The 26,582-nt window shown below is 45.2% G+C and overlaps 1 protein-coding gene across 3 annotated transcripts in view; it reads left to right on the top strand.

Moving 5' to 3' along the window:
• AP1G1 (adaptor related protein complex 1 subunit gamma 1) overlaps nucleotides 1-26,582 on the top strand; it is a 115,238-nt gene that overhangs the window by 16,167 nt on the left and 72,489 nt on the right. The window contains exon 1 of one of the 3 annotated variants that reach the window (XM_004057954.5): nucleotides 20,947-21,385. The exons of 1 other annotated variant lie outside the window; for it this stretch is intronic. The gene's annotated coding sequence lies outside the window, so the exon portion shown is untranslated. Of the gene's footprint in view, nucleotides 1-20,946; nucleotides 21,644-26,582 lie in introns of those variants that run through there. One more of the 3 variants, XM_055366427.2, reaches the window with a different exon arrangement.

Raw genomic sequence — 26,582 nt, 5'->3', positions numbered from 1 at the left:
TTTTTTTTTTTTTTTGAGACGGAATTTTGCTCTTGTCCCCCAGGCTGGAGTGCAATGGCATGATCTCGGCTCACTGCAACCTCCACCTCCCGGGTTCAAGCGATTCTCCTGCCTCAGCCTCCCGAGTAGCTGGGATTACAGGCATGCACCACCATGCCCAGCTAATATTTGTATTTTTAGTAGAGATGAGGTTTCACCATATTGGCCAGGATGGTCTTGATCCCCTGACCTTGTGATCAGCCCTCCTTGGCCTCCCAAAGTGCTGGGATTACAGGTGTGAGCCACCATGTCTGGCCCATGGTAAGTACTTTTAAGATGGGAAAATTGACTTAAAGCTGAGGTTTTTATTGTGCACTGAAAGATTTTTTTCTACTTAGTGATGTGGCTTCTAGAGTAGCTCTGGAAGAATTGTAAAGCAGGTAAAATTTGTACTTTTTCTCTGCCCACATACTATTCCTAACAGACCCTTATAAGTGGTTAACAATAGAGTAGAAAACAAAAAAACTAAGGTACCTAAAAGTGTTATATCCAGAAGTGTGTGAAACATTTTTAGTCCTTTTCTCCCCCATCCTCTACTAAAAATACAAAAAAAAAAAAAAAAAAAATTAGCTGGGCATGGTGGCGCATGCCTGTAATTCCGGCTACTTGGGAGGCTGAGGCAGGAGAATCGCTTGAACCCAGGAGGCAAAGGTTATGGTGAGCTGAGATCACACCATTGCACTCCAGCCTGGGCAGCAAGAGCGGAACTCCTTCTAAAAAAATAGAAAAAGAAAAAAGAAAGAAGAGTATGGGTTCAGGAGTTAAACGATACATATTCAAATCCTTGCTCCACCATATATTAACTGTGAGACCTCAGGCCAAGTGTCAACAACTCAGTTTTCTGGGTTGGGGATAATAGTATTTCCTAACTCATAAGTTTGTTGAGATGACTCAATTAGCTAATACACATAAGGAACTTAAATGCAATGCCTGGAACATAACAAATGTAATCAAATTTTGCTTTTGCTTTTTTTCATTGTAATCATTATCATGGGGGTGAATTAAGCTTCCAGAAGATGGTCATGAACTGTCTTAGGACAAGAGAGATTTTCCCCTAATGCATCTCACATCATTTCATGTAGGGAGCTACTTGTTTTAGTGATTGATTAAGCTGTCTCTGGTGACTTCTTTATAAAGGATGGCTTCATACTTGGGTGCCAAACTTCTGCTTAGTGCAGGCATGAAGCAAAAAGTCTGTTCCATCTCCTGTGTTCCCACTGCTCTGCTTTCAGATTGCTGGATGTATCATGTTGGATTCCAGAGAATGGGGCACATTTATCTTTGCTGATGATGGTTTCCTGATAGGGATTCTTTTACTCTTGTTCTCTTCTAAAGAATTATATAGCTTTTTGAAAAATGACACATTGTATACATTTAAACAATACAGAGAGGGACTTTAAAGCAGTAAAAGACATATGAAATGCCACTAGAGATGTGCTCAAGGGCTTAGTCTTTGGACCTCTTCCCAACTCTTGAGCTGACTTCATCCAACCACATGTTTTTCAATACCTTCTTTATGGTGGGGGCTTCCACATGTATAGCACTACCTAAGGCTTCTCAGTTTATATGAGCTCCAGGTTCATATATCCTCCTGCCTTCTTGACATCTTCACTTGAGTGTTTCATAGACATCACCAACTTAACACGTCCCAAAGTGCTCTCACCCCTTCCAAAATATCTACCTATTCTACCGTTAATGGTAATTCTATGCTACGACAAAAATACTGATATCTTCCTTGATTCTTCCCTTTCTCTCAACCCCTACCCATCCAGGCTGGAGTGCAGTGGTGCAATCTTGGCTCACTGCAACCTTTGCCTCCTGGGTTCAAGTGATTCTCGTGCCTCAGCCTCCCAAATAGCAGGGATTACAGGCACACACCACCACGCCCAGCTGATTTTTTTATTTTTAGTAAAGACAGGGTTTCACCATGTTGGCCAGGCGGTCTTCAACTCCTGACCTCAAGTGATCCACCTGTCTTGGCCTCCCAAAGTGCTGGGGTTACAGGCATGAGCCACTGCACCTGGCCTCCAGTGCCTTTTCATTTCTTTTTTTTTTTTTCTTTGAGATAGAGTCTCACTCTGTCACCCACGCTGGAGTGCAGTGGCTCAATTTCAGCTCACTGCAACCTCTGCCTCCTGGGTTCAAGCAATTCTCCTGCCTCAGCCTCCTGAGTAGCTGGGATTACAGGCGACTGCCACCACACCCAGCTAATTTTTTATATTTTTGGTAGAGATGGGGTTTCACCATGTTGGCCAGGCTGGTCTCGAACTCCTGACCTCAAGTGATCCACCCATCTCCACCTCCCAAAGTGCTGGCATTACAGACGTGAGCCACCACACTTGGCCATATTTCACTTAGAATAATACGCAAAGTCTTTCCCACAACCCATACCTTCCCTCCCCATCGCTCTGACTTCATTCCCCCCAACCTTCCTCCTTGCTTACTCTGCCTTAGCCACACTGGCCACTTTATGCTACTTCAAATGCCCAAGAACATTCCAACGTCAGGGCCTTTGTATCTCCTTCCAGTATTCTGTGTTCTCTAGATATCTGCCTCGTTCCTCCCTTACTTCCTGGAAGTCTATACTTAAATGTTCTCTTCTCTGTGAGGCCCTCCCTGGCTATCTTCTCTAAAATGTCAACCTCCTCCCTCTTCTCTGCTATTTTTTTTTTCCTCTGTAGCACTTATCTCTAGCTCACATCCTGCATAGTTCACTTAGTGATCGTGTTGATTATTCGTCTCCCCCACTAGAATGTCAGCTCCATGAGGGCAGGGACTTTTGTCACAGTTGCATCCCCAGCCCTGTTCCTGTCTGTTCATTTTGTCAAATGAATGAATAAATCTGGAGTTTACCACTGCTAAAGTTTAATAAACTTTCTTGTAGACCTATCTATGCGTATTTACAGTTAGCTCTTAACTGTTTGTGTGCTAGTGTCTAACCTCATAGGTACTGAAAACATAGGCATGGAAAGAGAGAGAAGGAAGAAGCCTGTGGACTGAAAGGCCCAAAGTTTGCTTTTAACTCTCATTGACTAGACTATAAGCTTCATGAGGGCAGGAACCATGTCTCTTTGCTCACCATTTCTTCCCCAGAGAGTCCAGGAATGTTTGGCATGTAGTAAGCGTGCAATAAACCAATGTGTAAAAGATAAGAGAACCTGGCCAGGTGCAGTGGCTCACACCTGTAATCCCAGCACTTTGGGAGGCCGAGGCGGGTGGATCACCTGAGGTCGGGAGTTCGAGACCAGCCTAACCAACATGGAGAAACCCCGTCTCTACTAAAAATACAAAATTAGCCAGGTGTGGTGGTGCATGCCTATAATCCCAGCTACTTCGGAGGCTGAGGCAGGAGAATTGCTTGAACTTGGGAGGCAGAGGTTGTGGTGAGCCAAGATCATGGCATTGCATTCCAGCCTGGGCAACAAGAGCAAAACTCTGTCTGAAAAAAAAAAAAAAATATTGAGAACCTAGTGGAATTCTTACTCTCTTGTAAGGCTGAAGCCCCAGCAGACCTGGTCAGTATTGGATTTACTGATGATGTCAAGAAAGATGGCCGTGGCAGAGGAGGTGGTACTGAAGTAGGAACTGGTGATCAACTTAGGGTATCAACAATATGTGCACCAGGACCCTTACATGTCATCTCCAGCCCTTTGTTGCTCTGTCCTTCCTCCTAAAAGATCAGTATGGATAGGGAAACAAAATCTGGAAGGACACTTGGGTAGTGCCAAACTACGTTTTTTTTTTGGTTGTTGCTGTTGTTTTGAGATCGAGTCTTGCTCTGTTGCCTAGGCTGGAGTGCAGTGGTGTGATCTCAGCTCACTACAACCTCTGCCTCCCGGGTTCAAGTGATCCTCCCACCTCAGCCACCCAAGTAGCTGGGATTACAGGTGCACTCCACCACGCCCAGCTGATTTTCGTATTTTTTGTAGAGAGGGGGTTTCACCATGTTGGTCAGGCTGGTCTTGAACTCCTGACCTCAAGTGATCTGTCCACCTCAGCCTCCCAAAGTTCTGGGATTACAGGCTTGAGCCACTGTGCCCAGCCACATTTTTTTTTTTTTTCTGAGACAGGGTCTCACTCTGTTGCCCAGGCTGGGGTTCAGTTGCGTGTTCTTGGCTCACTGTAACCTCTGCCTTTCAGACTCAAGCAATCCTCTCATCTCAGTCTCCTGAGTAACTTGGACCACAGATGCACACTACACGCCCAGCTAATTTTAAAAATTTTTTATAGAGATAAGTTCTCATTATGTTTCCCAGGCTGGTCTCTGAACTCCTGAGCTCAAGTGATTCTCCCTCCTTGGCCTCTCAAAGTGCTGGGATTACAAGTGTGAGCCACTGCACCCAGCCAAAAATACATTTCTTTTTCTTCTTCTTCTTTTTTTTTTTTTTTGAGATGGAGTCTCACTCTGTCACCCAGGCTAGAGTGCAGTGGCGCGATCTCTGCTCACTGCGACCTCTGCCTTCTGGGTTCAACAAATTCTCCTGCCTCAGCATCCTGAGCAGCTGAGACTACAGGCATGCGCCAGCACGCCCAGCTAATTTTTGTATTTTCAGTAGAGACATGGTTTCACCATATTGGCCAGGCTGATCTTGAACTCCTGACATCATGATCCACCTGCCTCGGCCTCCTGAAGTGCTGGGATTATAGGCATGAGGCACTGTACCCGGTCTGATCTTTGCAATGTTTTTAAGGATGGAGGGATATTTGCAATCATTTAGTTGATATGCGATATATTTTTACGTTTAAATCATAAGAAAACAAGGCTATAGTCTCTCATCAACCTCTTAACAATAAAACAGTACAGACTGCAGAGAACATTTTTATGAGCTGGACAAATTTGAAAGTCTTTAATGTACAGTGATTTAGACTCATGTTTTAGATTAGATATATTCAATTCATATAATATGGAAAACAATTTACTTTTATGTTGAAAATAGTATTAAGTCCAGGTGCAGTGACTCACGCCTGTAATCCCAGCACTTTGGGAGGTGGAGGCGGGTGGATCACCTGAGGTCAGGAGTTCAAGACCAGCCTGGTCAACATGGTGAAACCCATCTCTACTAAAAATACAAAATTAGCCTGGCATGGTGGCACACACCTGTAATCCTAGCTACTCGGGAGGCTGAGGCAGGAGAATCAGGAGGCGGAGGTTGCACTGAGCCAAGATCGCATCATTGCACTCCAACCTGGGCAACAAGAGTGAAACTCTGTCTCGAAAAAAAAAAGAAAAAGAAAAAAGAAAGAAAATAGTATTAAAACTTTGGGTGGGTATGGGGGCTCACACCTATAATCTCAGCATTTTGCGATGCCAAGGCAAGAGAATCATTTGAGCCCAGGAGTTTGAGACCAGCCTTGGCGACATGGGGAAACTTCATTTCTACAAAATATAAAAATAAATTAGCTGGGCGTGATGGTGTGTTCCTGTGGTCCCAGCTATTCTGGGGTCTGAGGTGGGAGGATCTTGAACCCAAGGGGTCAAGGTTGCAGTGAGCCACGATCGCATCACTGCACTCCAGCCCTCGTGACAGAGCAAGACCTTTTCTCAATAAAAAAGAAAACCTCACAAAATTTGTATACATAAATCTGAAGAGGTCAAATAAATAAAAACTAAAGAGCTGTAGGCACTAATTTTCTTCACTTTTTATTCCTTCAGCATAAAGAGAACTTCTTTGATTACTTTGCTAGGCTTTTTTTGTTTGTTTGTTTGTTTTTACTTCAAAATTTTCCTCATTACTTGCTAGGCATTTCTGAGCCTGAAGCTCTTTTTCTGAGACTTTATATTTCAGACATAATCCAAGTCTGATTTTCTTGTTGAAATTATTTGTCTCAACCACACCTTGTATATTGCTCAGCTTCTATTCTCGAAATTCGAGTCCTCTGATTTAAAAATAAAACAAAGAAAACTTTATTAAGGAAAATTTTAGACACTGCCTTTATAAAATTAGTATTACATATGAACTCCCATGTACCTATCATTCAGTTTCAATAGTTATCAATATTCTGCTGCTCTTATTTCATCTATCTCTTCTCAACTTTTCTTTTCTTTTCCTTTTTTTTTTTTGAGATGGAGTTTCGCCCTGTCACCCAGGCTGGAGTGCAGTGGTGCCATCTCGGTTCACTGCAAGCTCCACCTCCCGGGTTCACACTATTCTCCTGCCTCAGCCTCCCGAGTAGCTAGGACTACAGGCACCTACCACCATGCCTGGCTAATTTTTGTATTTTTAGTAGAGACAGGGTTTCACTGTGTTAACCAGGATGATCTCGATCTCCTGACCTCGTGATCCACCCGCCTTGGCCTCCCAAAGTGCTGGGATTACAGGCGTGAGCCACCGCGCCCGGCCTCTTCTTAACTTTTCTGGGGGAGAAAGCAGAGGAAGAATTTAAGCAAATGTGAGAAATTCTATAATTGCAACTGTAAATACTTCATTACATATCTCTAACACATATCCTTTGTTTAACATAAAACAATGTCATTATTCTCATTATAATGAAAATAAGTCCTGGCCAGGCACGGTGGCTCACACCTGTAATCCCAGCACTTTGGGAGGCTGAGGTGGGTGGATCATGAAGTCAGGAGTTCGAGACCAACCTGTCCAACATGGTGAAACCCTGTTTCTACTAAAAATACAGAAATTAGCTGGGCGTGGTGGTGCGCGCCTGTAATCCCAGCTACTCAGGAGGCTGAGGCAGGAGAATCGCTTGAACCCGGAAGGCAGAGGTAGCAGTGAGCCGAGATCACGCCATTGCATCCCAGCCTGGGCGACAAGAGTGAGGCTCCATCTCAAAATAAATAAATTAATTAAATAAAATATAAATAAAAGAAGTCCTTAATATCATATAATATTCATCTATATATTACATTTATCCAACTGTCAAAAATGAATTTTGCAGTTATTTTGTGAAATCAAGATCCAAAAAGATCCACATATTGTGTTTGGTTGATATGTATCTGAAGTCTTTTAATCTTCAACACTTCCTTTTTTTCCCATTACTCGTTTTCCCCTCTCTGTTTATTTATTGGAGAAGGTGCCTTCTGATTTTTTTTTTTTTTTTGAGATGGAGTTTTGCTCTTGTTGCCCAGGCTGGAGTGCAATGGCGCAATCTCGGCTCACTGCAACCTCTGCCTCCTGGGTTCAAGTGATTCTCCTGCCTCAGCGTCTCGAGTAGCTGAGATTACAGGCATGTGCCACCATGATCGGCTAATTTTGTATTTTTAGTAGAGACGGGGTTTCTCCATGTTGGTCAGACTGGTCTTGACCTCCCGACCTCAGGTGATCCGCCCGCCTCAGCCTCCCAAAGTGCTAGGATTACAGGTGTGAGCCACTGCGCCCGGCCACCTCCTCTGATTTTATTAAACAAACATCTTTCACAAATAGCATCTCCAGGTTCAAAGACAAAACATTTCCTGGGTTCTTATATGAGGCCATACATGACAGAAGCAGCAAGACCTATGGTCACTCTAAGGCTAATTGTTAGAAAGCACTAAAAAAAAAACTTCACCCCAAACAGGCCAGGCGCGGTGGCTCATGCCTGTAATCCCAGCACTTTGGGAGGCTGAGGCGGGCGGATCTCGAGGACAGGAGATTGAGACCATCCTGGCTAACACGGTGAAACCCGTCTCTACTAAAAATACAAAAACAAAATTAGCCGGGCGTGGTGGCGGGCGCCTGTAGTCCCAGCTACTCGGGAGGCTGAGGCAGGAGAATGGCATGAACCTGGGAGGCGGAGCTTGCAGTGAGCCAAGGTGGCAGCACTGCACTCCAGCCTGGGGACAGAGGCAGACTCCATCTCAAAAAAAACAAAAAACAAAAAAACTTCACCCCAAACAGGAAGGAAGCTTGACTGTGATAATGGGTAACTAAATTTCTATTCATTTTAAGAGATATGTATTGAAGGCCTACTGTGTGCAAAATATGCACTTGTAACACAAACCAATTACTTCCCAGTGATCTTTTTTTCTTTTCTTTTCTTTTTTTTTTTTGAGGCAGGGTCTTGCTCTGTTGCCCAGGCTGGAGTGCAGTGGCACAATCTTGGCTTACTGCAACCTCTGCTTCCCGAGTAGCTGGGATTACAGGTGCACGACACCATGCCCAGTTAATTTTTGTATTTTTAGTGGAGACGGGGTTTCACCATGTTGGCCAGGCTGGTCTGGAACTCCTGACTTCAGATATCTGCCCTCCTCTACTTCCCACCAGTGATCTTTTTTCTTTCAGAATGATGACTGGAAGAACGATTTCCTTCCTTCATTGGTTCCTGGTAATTATACAGAATGCTGGTAGAAGTTGGAGTTGTTTAGTATTCACTGAAGATATATATATATATATATATATTTTTTTTTTTTTTTTTGAGATGGAGTCTTGCCCTGTTGCCCAGGCTGGAGTGCAGTGGCGTGATCTCAGCTCACTGCAACATCCACCTCCCAGGTTCAAGCGATTCTCCTACCTCAGCCTCCCAAGTAGCTGGGATTACAGGTGTGTGCCACAACCCCCGGGTATTTTTTGTATTTTTAGTAGAAACGTGGTTTCGCCATGTTGGCCAGGCTGGTCTGAACTCTTGGCTTCAAGTGACCCTCCCACATTGGCTTCTCAAATTGCTGGGATTACAGGTGTGAGCCACCACACCTGGCCTCATTGAAGATATTTGAGTTGTTATAAGACTATTTATTTTGTCCAAGTACTGTTTCTCATGCCTATAATCCCAGCACTTTGGGAGGTCAAGGAGAGATAATTGCTTGAGTCCAGGAGTTCATGACCAGCCTGGGCAACATGGTGAGACCCCATCTCTACAAAAGAATTAAAAAACAAAAATAGCTGGGCATGGTGGTGCACGCCTGTATTCCTAGCTACTTCGGAGGCTAACGTGGGAGGATGGCTTGATCCCAGGAGGTTGAGGCTGCAGTGAGCCATGATTATGACATTGCATTCCCGTCTGGGCAATGAAGTGAAACTCCCTTTCAAGAAAAAAAGAAAAGAAAAAAATAAATAATATATATAAATTTCTTTAGCACTTAGTATGTGCGCAACAAATATTAGTTTCCATTATTTCCTATCTTCTAGTGGACTAAATGTTAGTGATTCTGTGAGACTGGAGAGGCTAGAAAAGAAGGCCAAAATATTATTATTTTTTGGTTTCTTGCGTAACTAGCTTTTGTTTGTTTTTATTATTATTATTTTTTTTTGAGACAGGGTCTTACTCTGTCGCCCAGGCTGGAGTACAGTGGCTCGATCACTGCTCACTGCAGCCTTTACCTCCTCCAGCTCAGGTGATCCTCCCATCTCAGCCTCCTGAGTAGCTGGGACTACAGGCAGGCATCAACCCACCTGGCTAATTTCCTCCCTCCCTCCCTCCCTCCCTTCCTTCCTCTCTCTCTCTCTCTCTCTCTCTCTCTCTCTTTCTTTCTTTCTTTCGAGATGGAATCTCGCTCTGTCGCCCAGGCTGGAGTGCAGTGGCACTATCTCGGCTCATTGCAACTTCTGACTCCCAGATTCAGGAGATTCTCCTGCCTCAGCCTCCCAAGTAGCTGGGACTACAGGTGCGTGCCAACACGCCTGGCTAATTTTTTGTATTTTTAGTAGAGACGGGGTTTCACCGTGTTAGCCAGGATGGTCTCAATCTTCTGACCTCGTGATCCGCCCTCCTCAGCCTCCCAAAGTGATGGATTACAGGCGTGAGCCACTGCATCTGGACTTTTTTTTTTTTTTTTTGAGACGGAGTTTCACTCTTGTTGCCCAGGCTGGAGTGTAATGACACGATCTCTGCTCACTGCAGCCTCTGCCTCCCGAGTTCAACCGATTCTCCTGCCTCAGCCTCCCGAGTAACTGGGATTACAGGCATGCACCACCACGCCTGGCTAATTTTTGTATTTTTAGTAGAGACGGGGTTTCACCATGTTGGCCAGGCTGGTCTCGAACTCCTGACCTCAGGTGATCCGCCCACCTCAGCCTCCCAAAATGCTGGGATTACAGGCATAAGCCACCACGCCTGGCTTCTTTAGTATTTTTTGTAGAGACAGGGTTTCGCCATGTTGCCCAGGCTGGTCTTGAACTCCTGGACTCAAGCAATCCTCCCACCTCAGCATCCCGAAGTGTTAGGATTATTGGCATGAGCCACCACACCTGGCCCATTTATCGTTTTTCTTTTTTTTTTTTTTTTTTGAGACGGAGTCTCCCTCTGTCCCCCAGGCTGGAGTGCAATGGTGCGCGATCTCCGCTCACTGCAAGTTCCGCCTCCCGGGTGCACGCCGTTCTCCTGCCTCAGCCTCCCGAGTAGCTGGGACTACAGGCACCCGCCACCACGCCCGGCTAATTTTTTTTTTGTATTTTTAGTGGAGACAGGGTTTCACCGTGTTAGCCAGGATGGTGTCGATCTCCTGACCTTGTGATCCACCCGCCTTGGCCTCCCAAAGTGCTGGGATTATGGGTATGAGCCACCGCGCCTGGCCCTATTTTTCTTTTCAATATACTTTATTTTTAAGATTCGTTTTAGGCTCATACCCAAAAGCCAAATTAATTTTTAGATGTAATTATTGGTTATGCAAAATTTTTGGTTCAGAATTCTCTTTTACATATCCGGGGGAGTTTACATTCCTCCTTTTGCATATGAGAAGGTGATACCTATAAACCAATGACTCTTTAAAAACCCGGTTTGGGGCCGGGCGCAGTGGCTCACGCCTGTAATCCCAGCATTTTGGGAGGCTGTGGCGGGCGGATCAGGAGGACAGGAGTTGGAGACCAGCCTGACCAACATGGTGAAACCCTGTCTCTACTAAAAATAGAAAAAAATTAGCCGGGCGTGGTGGCGCGCGCCTGTAATCCCAGCTACTCAGGAGGCTGAGACAGGAGAATAGCTTGAACCCGGGAGGCAGAGGTTGCAGTGAGCCGAGATTGCAACACTGCACTCCAGCCTGTGAGCCAGAGCGAGACTCCATCTCAAAAAAAAAAAAAAAAAAAAAAAAATCAGTTTCATTTTGAATGCTTCATTCTAAGATTTTCCACTCCTCATAAAAGACAAGTTTATTTAAAGAATATGGAGTTAGAGAGAAGATCTTTAGGTCCAGGTCCAGGGACCCGCTTGCATAGCAAACTGCTTGCCTCTCCTTAGAAGTAAGACACCTCACTCTTGGCACCTACTTGGGTCCTAGACCATCAGCTGGCATGTGTGGACGGCTTGGCGAAGGAGTTTGTTGTTCCCTGAGTTGGCCACCAGGAACTGGCTGCCCCAGTTACTGCAGATGTCTTAACACTTCTTGGACGTCCCAGGCTAATTTTAAAGCAACTCATAGAACTGATTTTGGAAGAACAAGTATGAGACTTTGCAATGAAAGGAAAACAAAACAATTTACTATAGATTTTTCTAGACAAATGACGGTGCCCATATTTATACATATTTTCGAGATGAGGTTTCACTATGCTGTCCTAGCTGGTCTCAAACTCCTGGGCTCAAGGGTTTTTCCTGCCTTATCCTCCTGAGTAGCTGGTACTACATGTATGAGCCACTGCTCCTGGCTTAATGGTGTCCATATTAAGGAAATAAAATTACTTGAGTAGAAAACAATGGGTCAGAAATCCTGCTCTGTTTCTAGATGGTGCATTCTCTTCTAGTGACCTTATTTTTGTCATTCCTAACAGGAGAATGGCACCATTTCCTCAATTTGGAATTTAAGTTGATTGCAGTCTCATACCTGGTAAAGTTTTTCCCTCCAAAAGTGCCAAAATAATACAGAATAATTTACAAGTCAAGAAAAACTACTCTAAGAAAAAGAAAATATTGTAACATAAAACATCTCAGGTGGCACTTTGGGCTGCCTCTTTTTTTTTTTTTTTCTGAGATGGAGTCTCACTCTATTGCCCAGGCTGGAGTGCAGTGGTACAGTCTCGGCTCACTGCAACCTCCACCTCCCGGCTTCAGGTGATTATCCTGGCTCAGCCTCCCAAGTAGCTGGGATTACCGGTGCCTGCAACCATGCCTGGCTAATTTTTGTATTTTTAGAAGAGACAGGGTTTCGCCATGTGGGCCAGGCTGGTCTTGAACTCCTGACCTCAGGTGATCCACCTGCCTTGGCTTCCCAAAGTGCTGGGATTACAGACACGAGCCACAGCGCCTGGCCTAGGGCTGCCTCTTTAAAAAAAAAAAATTCTGAAACAAAGAAGCAGCTTGGCAGAAGCTAATGTCCTCCGGGCTTTGGTCTTTACTGTTCTACATATAGCAGAATTCCTAATGCTCTTGGTAAGAGGTCAAAGAGTGTATGGAGTTGGCTGTTGGAATTTTAATTTTTACATCCTTTCTGGCTTTTGTCATAAGTTAAAGATGAATTCCTAAACTCTTGTCTCAGGCCAGCACACATTGTGATTAGGGACTGTGCTTTAAAAGAATTGTGAAAATGCTTTTTGTGAAAACATTACATAAACAGCAGACAGACTAATTTCTCTCTGACTTTCAGTCCTATTTATAGATTCGTGTGACTCAAAGGATAACAAAACAGGCCAGTGGAGCCGCCTCTTTGACTCACGTCATTGTATTTCTTACACGGCTGTGCCCCTCTTCACTCTCCTTTCTCGGCTGAGATCTCTGGCACGTGGAGAGGCAGGAAGGGTTCTTTGTGAAAGATGCTGACTGCATTTCTTCAGAGAGAGCTTTCCCCATCTGCTCTAAAGGTCACATGGGCTTCAGCTGCTGATACTGACCGAATCATTTAAGAAACTCACTGTGCCGGATGAGGTGGCTCAAGTCTGTAATCCTAGCACTTTGGGAGGCTGAGGTGGGAGGATCACGAGGTCAGGAGTTTGAGACCAGCCTGGCCAACATGATGAAACCCCATCTCTACTAAAAATACAAAAATTAGCTGGGTGCAGTGGCATACCCCTGTAGTCCTAGCTACTCAGGAGGCTGAGGCAGGAGAATCACTTGAATCCAGGAGGTGGAGGTTGCAGTCAGCCGAGATTGTGTCACTGCACTCCAGCCTGGGCAACATAGCGAGAACCTTTTTTTTTGTCTCCAAAAAAAGAAAGAAAGAAACTCACTGCATCCTAAGCCCAAACAAGACAGTTCCCCTCTAGTACCCCAGATTCCACCAGACACTATGTATTCCAAAAGCCATCTTTCACTGCTCTAGCTCCCAGCAACCTCTCCTTCTTCTGCTCCTTCTGAACTAGAACTTCAGCGACCTCTCCGTTTTCTTCTCTTTCTGAACTAGGACTTATCTGCTGAATGATATCACTGGCTTATTTTATATTTGTGGGTTTTTAAAAAATCTCGTTTTCCTCAATGAGATTGTAATTATCTGGAGGGTAGGGGCAGTCCCTTTTGTTATGTCTATTACAGATTCTGGTGCACCCAGGACAGTGTGGCATAGGGGAAATAATCAGGTAGCCTGTTTGAATGATTACTATATGGGCTAGAAGACAAATCCAGAGATGGAAGGACTAGATTTGAGTCTGGCCTCTACTGTATGAAAGTGTGACCGATCATTTAATCTCTCTGAGCCTCTCCTCCCCTCCCCTCCTCCTTTTGTTTCTCTCTCTCTCTCTCTTTCTTTTTTTAATATATTTTTTGAGACAGAGTCCTATTCTGCCACTCAGACTGTAGTGCAGTGGTGCAATCATGGCTCACTGCAGCCTTACCTTTCTGGTGTCAAAAAATCCTGCCTTAGCCTTCAGAGTAGCTGGGACTACAGGCACATGCCACGATGTCCAACTAATTAATTTTTTTTTTTTTGAGACAGCGTCTCACTTTGTCACCTAGGATAGAATGCAGTGGCGCGATCTTGGCTCACTGCAACCTCTGTCTCATGGGTTCAAGCAATTCCCCTGCCTCAGCCTCCTGAGTAGCTGGGATTACTGGTGCGTGCCACCATGCACGGCTAATTTTTGTGTTTTTAGTAGAGACGAGGTTTCGCCATGTTGGCCAGGCTGGTCTCAAACTCTTGACCTCAGGTGATCCCCCTGCCTTGGCCTCCCAAAGTGCTGGGATTACAAGCGTGAGCCACCGTGCCTGGCCTAATTAAATTTTTTTTTTTTTTTTTGTAGATACGGGGTCTCACTATGTTACCCAGGCTGGTCTCAAACTCCTGGGCTCAAGTGATCCTCCTGCCTTGGCCTCCCAAAGTGCTGAGATTACAGGTAGCCTCTGTTTTCTTATCTCTAAAATAAGGACGATAATATTTATCCTAAAGTGAGCTAATATTTATTGTGTCCTTACTATGTGCCAGTCGCTTTTCTAAGTGCTTTAAGTGTGTCAGCTCATTTAATTATCACACCAGCCCTAAGATGCCAATGCTACTATAAGCTTCATTTTTCAGATGGGAACACTGGGTTCAGAAGTGTCCAGAGATGTTAAGTAACTTGTTGCAGGTCACATACTAAAGTAAGGAAGAGCAGAGTTTTAAGCCCAGGTAGTCTAGCCCTAGAAACTTACACTCTTAACTACTATGCTATAATGCCTGTGTGGTTTACAAATTCATGGTGTATGAGGAGCAAATGAATGGATGTATATGAAAATACTTTTTTTTTCTTTTTTTTGAGACAGAGTCTTACTCTGTTGCCCAGGCTGAAGGGCAGTGGTGCGACTCTGGTTCACTGCAACCTCTGTCTCCCGGGTTCAAGCGATTCTTCTGCCTCAGCCTCCCAAGTAGCTGGGATTACAGGTGTGTGCCAACACGCCTGGCTAATTTTTGTGTTTTTAGTAGAGACAAGGTTTCACCATGTTGGCCAGGCTGGTCTCGAACTCCTGACCTCAAGTGATCCACCCACCTTGGCCTCCCAAAGTGCTGGGATTACAGGCATGACCCACTGCGCCCAGCCTGAAAATACTTTTGTAAATGTAAGACACACCGTACTACTGTTACTTATAAAGGGCAGTCAGTAAATGCTTTAGTTGAATGATGAGGCGGCACAAAAATTTCAGTATTTACATTCTTATGATGCTTCAGGCTTTTCAAAGTGCTTTCATGTAGCTGATCCCTTTTGCATAACAAGCCACTCTAAATCCATTTTGGAACAGGCAAGACATAAATAAATATTGGAAAGCTGAGTAAACAGGCTCAGAGATGTTTAACACCTTGCTCTGGGCAAAAAGTGAATTAAACCTAGCCAAGACTGGCATCTAAGTGGTCTGACTGCTAGCCAATGTTTCTTCAGTTTTATTTTTTGTTGTTGTTCTTTGTTAAATTGTTGTTATTATTATTATTTACTTATTTATTTTCGAGACGGAGTCTTGCTCTATCGCCCAGGCTGGAGTGCAGTGGCGCGATCTTGGCTAACTGCGACTTCTGTGATTTTCAAGTGATTTTCCTGCCTCAGCCTCCCAAGTAGCTGGAATTACAGGTGCACGACACCATGCCTGGCTAATTTTTGTATTTTTAGTAGAGATGGGGTTTTGCCATGTTGGGAAGGCTGGTTTTGAACTCCTGACCTCAGGTGATCTGCCTGCCTCGGCCTCCCAAAGTAATCATGTTGGGATTACAGGTGTGAGCCACCGTGCCCCACCTATTCATTGTTAAATTGAAGCAGTCCTCGGTAGTAAACAAAACCATAAAAATAATAATCTTTGGCCAAGCACAGTGGCTCATGCCTGTAATTCCAGCACTTGGGGAGGGTGAGGTGGGAGGATGAAAAAAAAAAAAAAAATTAGCTGGGTATGGTGGTATGCACCTGTAGTCCCGGCTGAGGTGGGAGGATCACTTGAGCTCTGGAAGTCGAGGCTGCAGTGAGCTGTGATTGTGCCACTGCACTCCAGCCTGGGCAATAGAGCAATGCCTTGTCTCAAAAAAAAAAAAAAAACAAAAATTTTTTCCTAGTTATTATCTCTTACTAAGTTTGTTTAACACTTTCAGGATATTGTTGTTTTAAAAACAAAAATTGGTCAGGCACGGTAATACCAGCACTTTAGGAGGTGAAGGTGGGCAGATCACCTGAGGTCAGGAGTTCCAGACCAGCCTGGCCAACATGGTGAAACCCCATCTCTACTAAAAATACACAAATTAGCTGAGTGTGGTAGCAGGCACCTGTAATCCCAGCTACTCGAGAGGCTGAGGCATGAGAATCTCTTGAACCTGGCAGGCAGAGGTTGCAAGTGAGCTGAGATCACGCCACTGTACTCCAGCCTGGGCAACAGAGCAAGACTCTGTCTCAAAATAATAAATAAATAAAATAAAAACAAAAATCCATAAAACTGCATTTTCTTATAAGAATTTTCTTTTTAACTAAAAGAACGGTGTGCTCATTGCAAAAACAAAATATAATATAATATAATAAAGTAAAAATTCTCTGTAATCCCATCATCCAAAAAAGCCATTTTTTTGTTGTTGTTTGTTTTGTTTAAGAGGGAGTCTCGCTCTGTCCCCCAGGCTGGAGTGCAGTGGTGCAATCTCTGCTCACTGCAAGCTCCGCCTCCTGGGTTCACGCCATTCTCCTGCCTCAGCCTCCCGAATAGCTGGGACTACAGGCGCCTGCCACCACGCCCGGCTAATTTTTTGTATTTTTAGTAGAGACGGGGTTGCACCACGTTAGCCAGGATGGTCTTGATCTCCTGACCTCATGATCTGCCTGCCTCGGCCTCCCAAAGTGCTGGGGTTACAGGCATGAGCCACTGTGCCCAGCCCAAAAAAGCCATTTTTAAATTTTAGTTTTGTCCTTCAATTTTTTTCTATGCATGTAAGTTATCAGTAGTAAACAAACCTATAAAAATAATAATCTTTGGCCAATGGCAGTGGCTCACGCCTGTAATTCCAGCACTTTGGGAGGGCAAAGTGGGAGGATCGCATGAGCCCACGAGTTCCAGACCAGCTTGGGTAACACGGCAAAACCCTGTCTCTACAAAAAATTTTAAAAAATTAGGCAGGCATGGTGGTATGCACCTGTAGTCCCAGCTACTCAGGAGCCTGAGGTGGCTCAATATACACTTTGCAAACTCATTTTATAACATTGTTTTATAATATTTCCTTTTAAAGTCTGCCATACTATAATAATAAGGTTTTCATTCTATTGGTAGCATAGTATTCCCTTTTATAGATGTGCTGTAATTTATTTATCTGGAATTAGGGATTATGTTTGAGAAGATGGGGAGTAAGCCTTTCTAAACTTAAATCACTAGCCATGGAAACCAAAGATTCCAAGATAATGTGACTATGCTTACATATTGAGGCAATTGCTTTTATTTATTTATTTTATTCATTTATTTAAAAGATGAGGAGGCCGGGCATGGTGCCTCATGCCTGTACTCTCAGCCCTTTGGGAGGCTGAGGCAGGTGGATCACCTGAAGCCAGGAGTTCGAGACCAGCCTGGCCAACATGGAGAAACCCTGTCTCTACTAAAAAATACAAAATTAGCTGGGCGTGGTGGCGCATGCCTGTAATCCCAGCTACTCAGGAGGCTGAGGCAGGAGAATGGCTTGAACCCGGGAGGCGGAGGCTGCAGTGAGCCGAGATTGTGCCATTGCACTCCAGTCTGGGCAACAAGAGTGAAACTCCGTGAAAGAAAGAAAGAAAGAGGGGCGGGGAGGGGGGAGGAAGGGAGGAAGGCAGGAAGGGAGGAAGGAAGAAAGGAAGGAAGGAAGAAAGGAAGGAAGGAAGAAAGGAAGGAAGAAAGATAGGGTCTCACTATGTTACCTGGGCTGTTCTCAAACTCCTTGGATCAAGAGATCCTCCCACCTTGGCCTCCCGAAGTGCTAGGATTACAGGTGTGAGCCACTGTGCCCAGCTGGGGCAACTGCTTTTAATTTTAGTTGCATGGAAGAAGGGTTTGGTAATTATAAATAAAGATAAATGGGCTGGGCGCGGTGGCTCACGTCTGTAATCTCAGCACTTTGGGAGGCTGAGGCGGGCAGATCATGAGGTCAAGAGATCAAGACCAGCCTGGCCAACATGATGAAACCCCGTCTGTACTAAATATACAAAAATAGCCGGGTGTAGTGGCACGTGCCTGTAGTCCCAGCTACTCGGGAGGCTGAGGCAGGAGAACCACTTGAACTCGGGAGGTGGAGGTTGCAGCGAGCTGAGATCATGCCACTGCACTATGGCCTGGCGACAGAGAGTCCGTCTCAAAAACAAAAACAAAAAAAAAGAGAAATGTAAGTTAAAAAGTACTGAGAAAGGGTTTAGTTTTTAATGTTTAAAACTCTTTAACGCTCTGCACTTGATATGGTAGCAAAAAAGCTCTTTCTGGGGCCGGGCGCGGTGGCTCACGCCTGTAATCCCAGTACTTTGGGAGGCTGAGGCGGGCGGATCACGAGGTCAAGAGATCAAGACCATCCTGGCTAACATGTGAAACCTCGTCTCTACTAAAAACACAAAAAATTAGCCAGGTGTGGTGGCGAGTGCCTGTAGTCCCAGCTACTCTGGAGGCTGAGGCAGGAGAATGGCGTGAACCCAGGAGGCGGAGTTTGCAGTGAGTTGAGATCGTGCCACTGCACTCCAGCCTGGGGACAGAGTGAGACTCCGTCTCAAAAAAAAAAAAAAAAACCTCTCTCCTCCTTAGGTAGCTGGCTTAATTTTTCTTTTGTGGTTCACAATGATACACATTTAAATTTGACCTCTAAGCATTTTTTTGTGGTGTTCCAAACGGAATACTTTAGCTAACTCCGCTTTGCAACCTGCAAACTTCTTACTTATGTGGAAACCCCAAACTAAGTTTGGCCTGTGTTCCCTGAATAGCTATACCTCAGAGGAAATTGTGTTTTGGCTTCATTCCACTATTTACTAGCCTTGTAGTCCATGGTTGCACTGTACAGTAGCAGCATGGCAGAGGATCTGAATTCTGTAAACATTCTGTTCTCTAAACCACTTGTTGGGGGTTGACTCCATGCACCCTGAGAGTGTAGGTATGTGTGTAGGTAGGTAGGTGGGTGGGTAGGTAGGGGTGGTGGAAGATTGTGGTACCCTATGCTAATTTATAAAATGGCACTCTGGCCTGGTGTGGTGGCTCATGCCTGTAATCCCAGCACTTTGGGAGGCCGAGGTGGGCGAATCACCTGAGGTCAGGAGTTCAAGACCAGCTTGGGGAACATGGTGAAACCCCGTTTCTACTAAAAATACAAAAAATTAGCTGGGGGTGGTGGCATGCGCCTGTAGTCCCAGCTACTTGGGAGACTGAGGCAGGACAATCACTTGAACCCGGGAGGCGGAGGCTGCAGTGAGCCAAGATTACACCATTGCACTCCAACTCGGGCAACAAGAGCAAAACTCTGTCTCAAAAAAAAAAAAAAAAAAAAAAAAAAGGCACTCTATAGCTCTATAGCAGAACCCCAGTGGAGGAGGGGAGAGGATGTGTCTTTTAGCCAAGTTAGTTTCTTGGAGCCTCTTTTTCCTTATTTGTAAAACTAAGTTACTTATGCTTGCCTAGCCTGACTCAGGAGGTTGTCCAGAGGGTCAGATTAGATTATACACATGAAAGTGCCTTATGAACAATGTGATATCAATATTTAATAATACAAATGATAATTATTATCGCACCCATGGCCTCCTTTCTTTCCAGCCACTTGGCATGCCCCAGTAGTTCAGGGACAAAATTGTACAGATGGGCCTACTTGGTTCAATTTTTTTTTGTTTTTTTGAGACAGGGTCTCCTGTGTCGCCCAGACTCGGCTAACTGCAACCTCTGCCTCCCAGGTTCAAGCGATTCTCCTGTCTCAGCCTTCCAAGTAGCTGGGATTACAGGTGCCCACCACCATGCCCGGCTAATTTTGTATTTTTAGTAGAGATGGAGTTTCACCATGTTGGCCAGGCTGGTCTTGAACTCCTGACCTCAGGTGATCCACCCACCCCGGCCTCCTAAAGTGCTGGGATTACAGGCGTCAGCCACTGTGGCCGGCCTACTTAGAGCAATTTTTGTTAAGTGTTTTGAAATCTCTGCATGAAAATGACTAAGGAAAAAAGTGCAACCTTCTCTCTATGACACCCAGGTCCTAAACTCAAGATTTGTGGTTAGTTCTGGCCAGGCCGGTGGCTCACACCTGTCATCTCCACACTTTGGGAGGCCGACGCAGGCAGATCACCTGAGGTCAGGAGTTCAAGACCAGCCTGGCCAACATGGCGAAACCCTCTCTCTACTAAAAATGCAAATATTAGACGGCCGTGGTGGCGGGAGCCTGTAATCCCAGCTACTTGGGAGGCTGAAGCACGAGAAATTGCTTGACCCCGGGAGGCAAGGTTGCAGTGAGCCGGGATCCCGCCACTGCACTCCAGCCTGGGCAACAGAGCGAGACTTTGTTTCAAAAAAAAATTTTTTTTGTGTGTGTGGTTAGTTCTGTTCTCTTTGGCACCCAGCCTGGTGCTGTGTTGTATTGTACTTTGTTGCCAATCTAGCAGAAGGATTTTAGTCTAGGTAGGTCACCTTTCCTTTAAACAGGCCAAGATATCAGGCCCTCTTTACATTCACATGGAAAAGACTCGCGTCATATGTTAGTAATTATTTATCAGGTTAGGAACTGTCTGGTTAGACTTTCTTTGGCCCTGGTCATTAATTCATGGAGTCATAGACCGAAAGCCCATTCTGTAAGGGTTTCAGCTAACATGAGTCCAAGTCTTCTTTCTACATATGAGGAAACTGAATCCCTGGAGAGTTTAAGTGACTTGAGCAGTGCAAGCACCGCGGTACCAGGCGTGGAATCCATTCTTTTCAGTCATCCTCTTAACTCTTCATAAAATATGTTGCAAAGACACCATAAAACCATAGAATACCACCTGGAGCATGCTCCTTAAGTTATAAAGAAAGCAAAAATCTTAAAGGAGACAGCAAAGAGTTCGGGATTCCCGTGGACGAAGACCTTTTCAGCCCTGCTGTCTTCTCTTCTCCGCCCCCACCTGTCTCGCTTGTTCTCACTTTCTGGGCTACCTGACCTAGCTCCGCCCCCTCCAGGTGGCTCCACCGCTTCCTGGTAGCCCAGCTCCACCCCCCCCCCCCCACCCCCTCACCAAGCGGAACCAATGTACGTCCGCTACGGGGTAGGCCGGATCTTTCTCGCTCAGACTCATCGCAGCGGTGACTCGGCAGCAGCGTCTCGCGTCATCAGTGACAGCCCCGATCCTTGCTACGTTTGCGTCGCTCTGCCAGGAGCAGTCGCCTCCTCCTTGGCAAATAGTCCTCGGCAGGGTCCGAGTTCTTGGATAATCCGAGAGAAAAGGCACGATAAGTTGCAGTACGAGGACACGGAAACGACCAGGAGAGGAGGCCAGGGAGCGAAGTTTCCGCAATAGTGTGTGAAGTTAGTTAAAAACTCCCTCCTTCCTCAGGATCCCTCCGCCTGCGGTAGCGGTGGTGAGGCGGAGGGAGCCGCCATTTTGGATGTTCGGTTCCTGCTGCCACTGCTGCCGCCGCCCCCGGAGCTGCTGGTTTCATTCGAGGTTTCGGGCCGGTGAGTGTCACTCCCGGCGCTGAGAGCATACTGCTGCTTTTGCCCCGCCGCTGCCGCGGGCGCTCGACCGGAAGCTTCCTGTCAGTTTCAGGGGTCCAGTCCCAGGCTGTGGGTGTTGAGAAGAGAAAACAGAGAAGCTGGGCCAGGAGGGGCCGGGAGCCCCAGGGGCTGCTCCGACTTCTGGAGGGCCGACCCCGAGGCCTCGGACCGGGAGGTTCCGCGCGCAGCGGCGTTCCGTGTTGTGGCGTTGCCCCGCCGGTACGGGCCTCCTTGAACCCTTGACTTTCTCAGGCTGCGATCTTTGAGGGCTCATTCAGGGAGCCTGGGGTTTAGCGGGGCGGGCCCCACCCCCGCGTGTGTTCTCTGAGCCACGTATCAGCGTTCTTGTGTCTTGTACCCGTGTCAGGTCTCTCAGATAACTCCCAGCATATCCAAATGCCCAGTTAATCGCTGCCTGCCCCTGCAGTGCCGTCCTCTCGGAACCGGACATCGGCCTCGCCTCTCTCTAACCTTCCGACCAACTTCTTTCCCAATTTTTCGTGTGTGTGTGTGTATATGTTTGTTTGTTGTTGTTTTGTTTTTTTCAACCTACCTGCGAGTATACTGTTTACCCTTTTCTCAGCTCCTGGCCCTGCGGACGTCAGCGTCTAATAATTCTCCCGGTCTTCCTGATTGTCTGAAAGAGTCGGGACGGTTCGGTTGATTGTGTTTCCCGGTTAGGACTTGGTGTAGGAGATCCATCGAACCACTCGCTCAGAGTAATGTTTATGAAGCAGATTATGTTTATGAAGCAGATTAAATGGCTTTTGGGAGGCAAGAGCTGTCAAATGTTTTCTCATATGTGGATTCCCTCCCTGTGCTGAATACTTAGCTTTTTGGTACTTACTGACACTTGTGTGGTATTTTTTTTCTCCCCTATTATATTTCCCTGAGCATGGAAATGTGTCCATGGAGAAAAATATTAATCTGAGGTAGGTAGAAAGGAGAGTTGGGCTGCTTTACAGTGATTAGTTAACAGAAGGGAGGAGTTAGTGCTTTCTTAGTGACCTTAACTTTGAAGTGTTTGTACAGTAATGATCTTTGCTGACTGATTCTAAAAAATACTTGTAATGATTTCATGTATTGGGTTTTTCTGGGGATAGCTGAATTTTAAATATTCACTTCCACCGTTCCCTAGAATACTTGTCAAATACCTAACTTGTCACACACCGTAACTTTCAAGTTTGAAAAATATGAACCCTCTAAGTACTCGTAATCTCGTCACTTTTATTCTAAAGGCATGTTTGCAGTCTAGCATGCTTGAATAAAAAGTATGTCTTTATTTTTATTTTTATTTTTATTTTTGAGACGAAGTCTCGCTCTGTCTCCAGGCTGGAGTGCAGTGGCACGGTCTCGGCTCACTGCAGCCTACGCCTCCCGGGTTCAAGCAATTCTCCTGCCTCAGCCTCCCAAGTAGCTGGGACTACAGGCACACGCCGCCACGCCCGGCTAATTTTTTGTTGTTGTATTTTAGTAGAGATGGGGTTTCATCATGTTGCCCAGGCAGATCTCGAACTCCTGAGCTCAGGCAATCCGCCCGCCTCGGCCTCCCAAAGTGCTAGGATTACAGGCGTGAGCCACTGTGCCTGGCGAATAAAAAGTATTTCACAGTAATTCACTGATATATTTCCTACGTTTCAAGTTAGGCGAGTGTGATTGAATCACCCTTATTTCATCTCAGACTGGGTTTTCACATCTGCAAAAGAGAAATTAACTTATTTGAGATCACAGTCTAGTGGTTGAAGTTTAAATTTATAACTTGAACTGAGTCAAGCTTTTTAATATTGCTAAGCCACTTATAGATGCATTATTATTATCAGGTTATTGAAATGAGATTGTAGATAAATTCCTCTATAGGTCATATGATGTCTCAGAAGAAAACAATATTTTCAGTTTAAATACTCAGTGATCTTGTTATTTGTTTTAAGCAGATTTTTCAAAAATATATTAGTTACTATTAGATATGTGAGTTCTGTATTACCCTGAAGCAATGGAATTTTCTCTTTTGGTTTAAAGGAACTGTCAAACACTGAACACCTATGTAATGCTCACTCATTTACTAAGTATGCCCTCGCAGTTACTACTGAAATGTTCCATTTCTGACTTAGACTTTTCAAGTAAGGTGTTAGAAGAGCTATCACATAGATGTTAGTTAACTCAGTGTTTTTCATGCTTTAATATATTGGTATTTAAATGTCATTCAGGCGGGCGCTCAGTGGCTCATGCTTGTAATCCCAACACTTTGGGAGGTGGAAGGTGGATCCCTTGAGGCCACGAGTTGGAGGCCAGCCTGGGCAACCTAATGAGACTCCGTCTCTACCAAAATATTTTAAAATATTAAACTTTTAAAAATTCATTCTTAGATAGTTTGCATTTACTGTAGAAAGGGTCCTTTTGCCTTAACAAATTCCTAGCAAAGTGTTGTTTCGTGCACCATTGATCAGTGCATATTTGAATGTCTGCTTTGTGTTTAGGAAACCTCCGTTTTCTTTTGGGAGCAGTTGCTTGTTCTTTGGTCTGACCTCTGTCATTGATAGCAGTTCTAGATTTGAGGGCAGATTTTAGAGTGAAACTATAAAGTACAGAATTTGCCAGGAATGCCTTGGTGATATTTCACCCCAGTGTTTATTTTAAAAAGGAGTTTTAAAAATCAGTGGTATGCCAACAAAACCAACTTCTTTATGATTTATAAAAACTCTTTTTTTATTATTATTTTTATTGTTTGAGACAGGGTCTCACTCTGTTGCCCAGGCTGGAGTGCGGTGGTCTTGGCTCACTGCAGCCTGGACTTCCTGGACTCAAGCGATCCTCCTGCCTCAGCGCTCCACGTAGCTGGGACTACAGGCGTGTGCCACCACGCAGGGCTAATTTTTGTATGTTTTGTATAGATAGTGTTTTGTCATGTTGCCCAGGCTGGGCTCAAGCAATCCTCTTGCCTCAGCCTCCCAAAGTGCTGAGATTACAGGTGTGAGCCACCTCACCTGGCCAACATTTTTAATTTATACAAATTTAAAAAGTTGAATGAGTATTTTCCAAGATATTATTTTTAATTAAAAAAATTGAATTGGCAATCTACATACCAAAACAGATTTTCCACAATGCTTAATCCCCTTATTTGCATTTGATGAGGATTTTAAAATTTTGTGTATATAGCAGGACTTAATTGCTATCAAAACTTTAAAACTCTTAGAGCTTCAGAACATTTAAAAATACTGTTTTAGGTGTTTGTAATTTAGTCTGTCCTTGCTTTATGAATTGTTCAGTTCTTTTTTGTTTGTTTTTTGAGACAAAGTCTTACTCTGTCTCCCAGGCTGGAGTGCAGTGGCTCGATCTCGGCTCACTGTGCAACCTCCCCCTCCTGGATTCCAGTGATTTCTGCTGCCTCAGCCTCCCAAGTAGCTGGGATTACAAGCGTGCGCCACCATGCCCAGCTAATTTTTGTATTTTTAGTAGAGGTGGGGTTTCACCATGTTGGCTAGGCTGGTCTCGAACTCCTGACCTTAAGTTATCCACCCACCTTGGCCTCCCAAAGTGCTGGGATTACAGGCAGGAGGAGCCACTGCGTTCAGTCTGTTTTCAGTTCTTGATTTTGGCTTTCTTTATTCTGTGTTGCTTTTACTCAGTTTCTAATGCAGAATAATGTTGAAAGAAGCAAACAATTTTTTTTCAACTCCTCTCAGCTTATACCTAACAAGCAATTTTATTTTTATTGATTGATTGATTGAGACAGGTTCTCACTCTTTCACCCAGGCTGGAGTGCAGTGGTGCAATCTCAGCTCACTGCAGCCTCGACCTCCTCCCAGGTTCGAGTGATCCTCCCACTTCAGCCTCCTAAGTAGCTGGGACTGTAGGCATGTGCCGCCTGATTTATTATTTTTTTGTGGAGACGGGGTTTCGCCATATTCCCCAGGCTGGTTTCAAATTCCTGGGCTCAAGAGGTCCTCCCACCTCTGTCTCCCAAAGTGCTGGTATTAAAGGTGTGTGCCACCATGCCTTGCCCACAAGCAATTTTAAACTTAAGAGAGCAGGCTGGTGCAGTGGTTCATGCCTGTAATCCCAGCACTTTGGGAGGCCGAGGCAGGCGGATCACTTGAGGTCAGGAGTTTGATACCAGCCTGGTCAACATGATGAAATCCCGTCTGTACTAAAAATACAAAAGTTAGCCGGGCATGGTGATGCGCACCTGCATTCCCAGCAACTTAGGAGGCTCAGGTGGGAGGATTGCTTGAACCGGGAGGTGGAGGTTGCAGTGAGCTGAGATCACGCCACTGCACTCCAGCCTGGGGTGACAGATGGAGGCTCTGTCTCAAAAAAAAAAAAAAAAAAATTAAGAGAGCATATAGAAATCTTTTGTATTTCTTGGCTTACAGGTTTCGAAATTATCTTTGTTGGCTGGGCGAGGTGGCTCATGGCTGTAATCCCAGCACTTTGGGAGGCCGAGGCGGGTGGATCACGAGGTCAGGAGATCGAGACCATCCTGGCCAACATGGTTAAACCCCATCTCTACTAAAAAATAGAAAAATTAGCTGGGCATGATGGTGCGCGCCTGTAGTCCCAGCTACTCGGGAGACTGAGGCAGGAGAATCACTTGAACCTGGGAGGTGGAGGTTGCAGTGAGCTGAGATCACGCCACTGCACTGCAGCCTGGGGACAGAGCGAGACTCTTGTCTCCAAAAAAATAAATAAATAAAATATGTTTATCAAAATGTAGCATTTTTACAGTTGCCTTTTTGTATAGAAAATTTTATTTCAATGAGGTCAAGAAATAGAAAAAGGAAAAGAGGTGTCTTTTTTTTTTTTTTTTTTTGAGACGGAGTCCTCCTCTGTTGCCCAGGCTGGAGTGCATCGGAGCCATTTCCGCTTACTGCAACCTCTGCCCCCTGGTTCAAGCAATTCTTCTGCCTCAGCCTCCCGAGTAGCTGGGACTACAGGTGTGCGCCACCATGCCTAGCTAATTTTTGTATTTTTAGTAGAGACAGGGCTTCACCCTGTTGACCAGGCTGATCTCGAATTCCTGGGCTCAAGTGATCCACCAGCCGTGGCCTCCCAAAGTGCTGGGATTACAGGCGTGAATGAGGTGTCATTTTTACTTTGAAGATACGTGTTAAGTTTTTTTCTTCACTGACCTAGTAACACAATACACTTAATATGGCATGAG

Source organism: Gorilla gorilla, chromosome 18, assembly GCF_029281585.2.
Source record: "Gorilla gorilla gorilla isolate KB3781 chromosome 18, NHGRI_mGorGor1-v2.1_pri, whole genome shotgun sequence".
NCBI lineage: Eukaryota > Metazoa > Chordata > Mammalia > Primates > Hominidae > Gorilla > Gorilla gorilla.
This window is presented reverse-complemented; position numbering and strand designations above follow the sequence as displayed.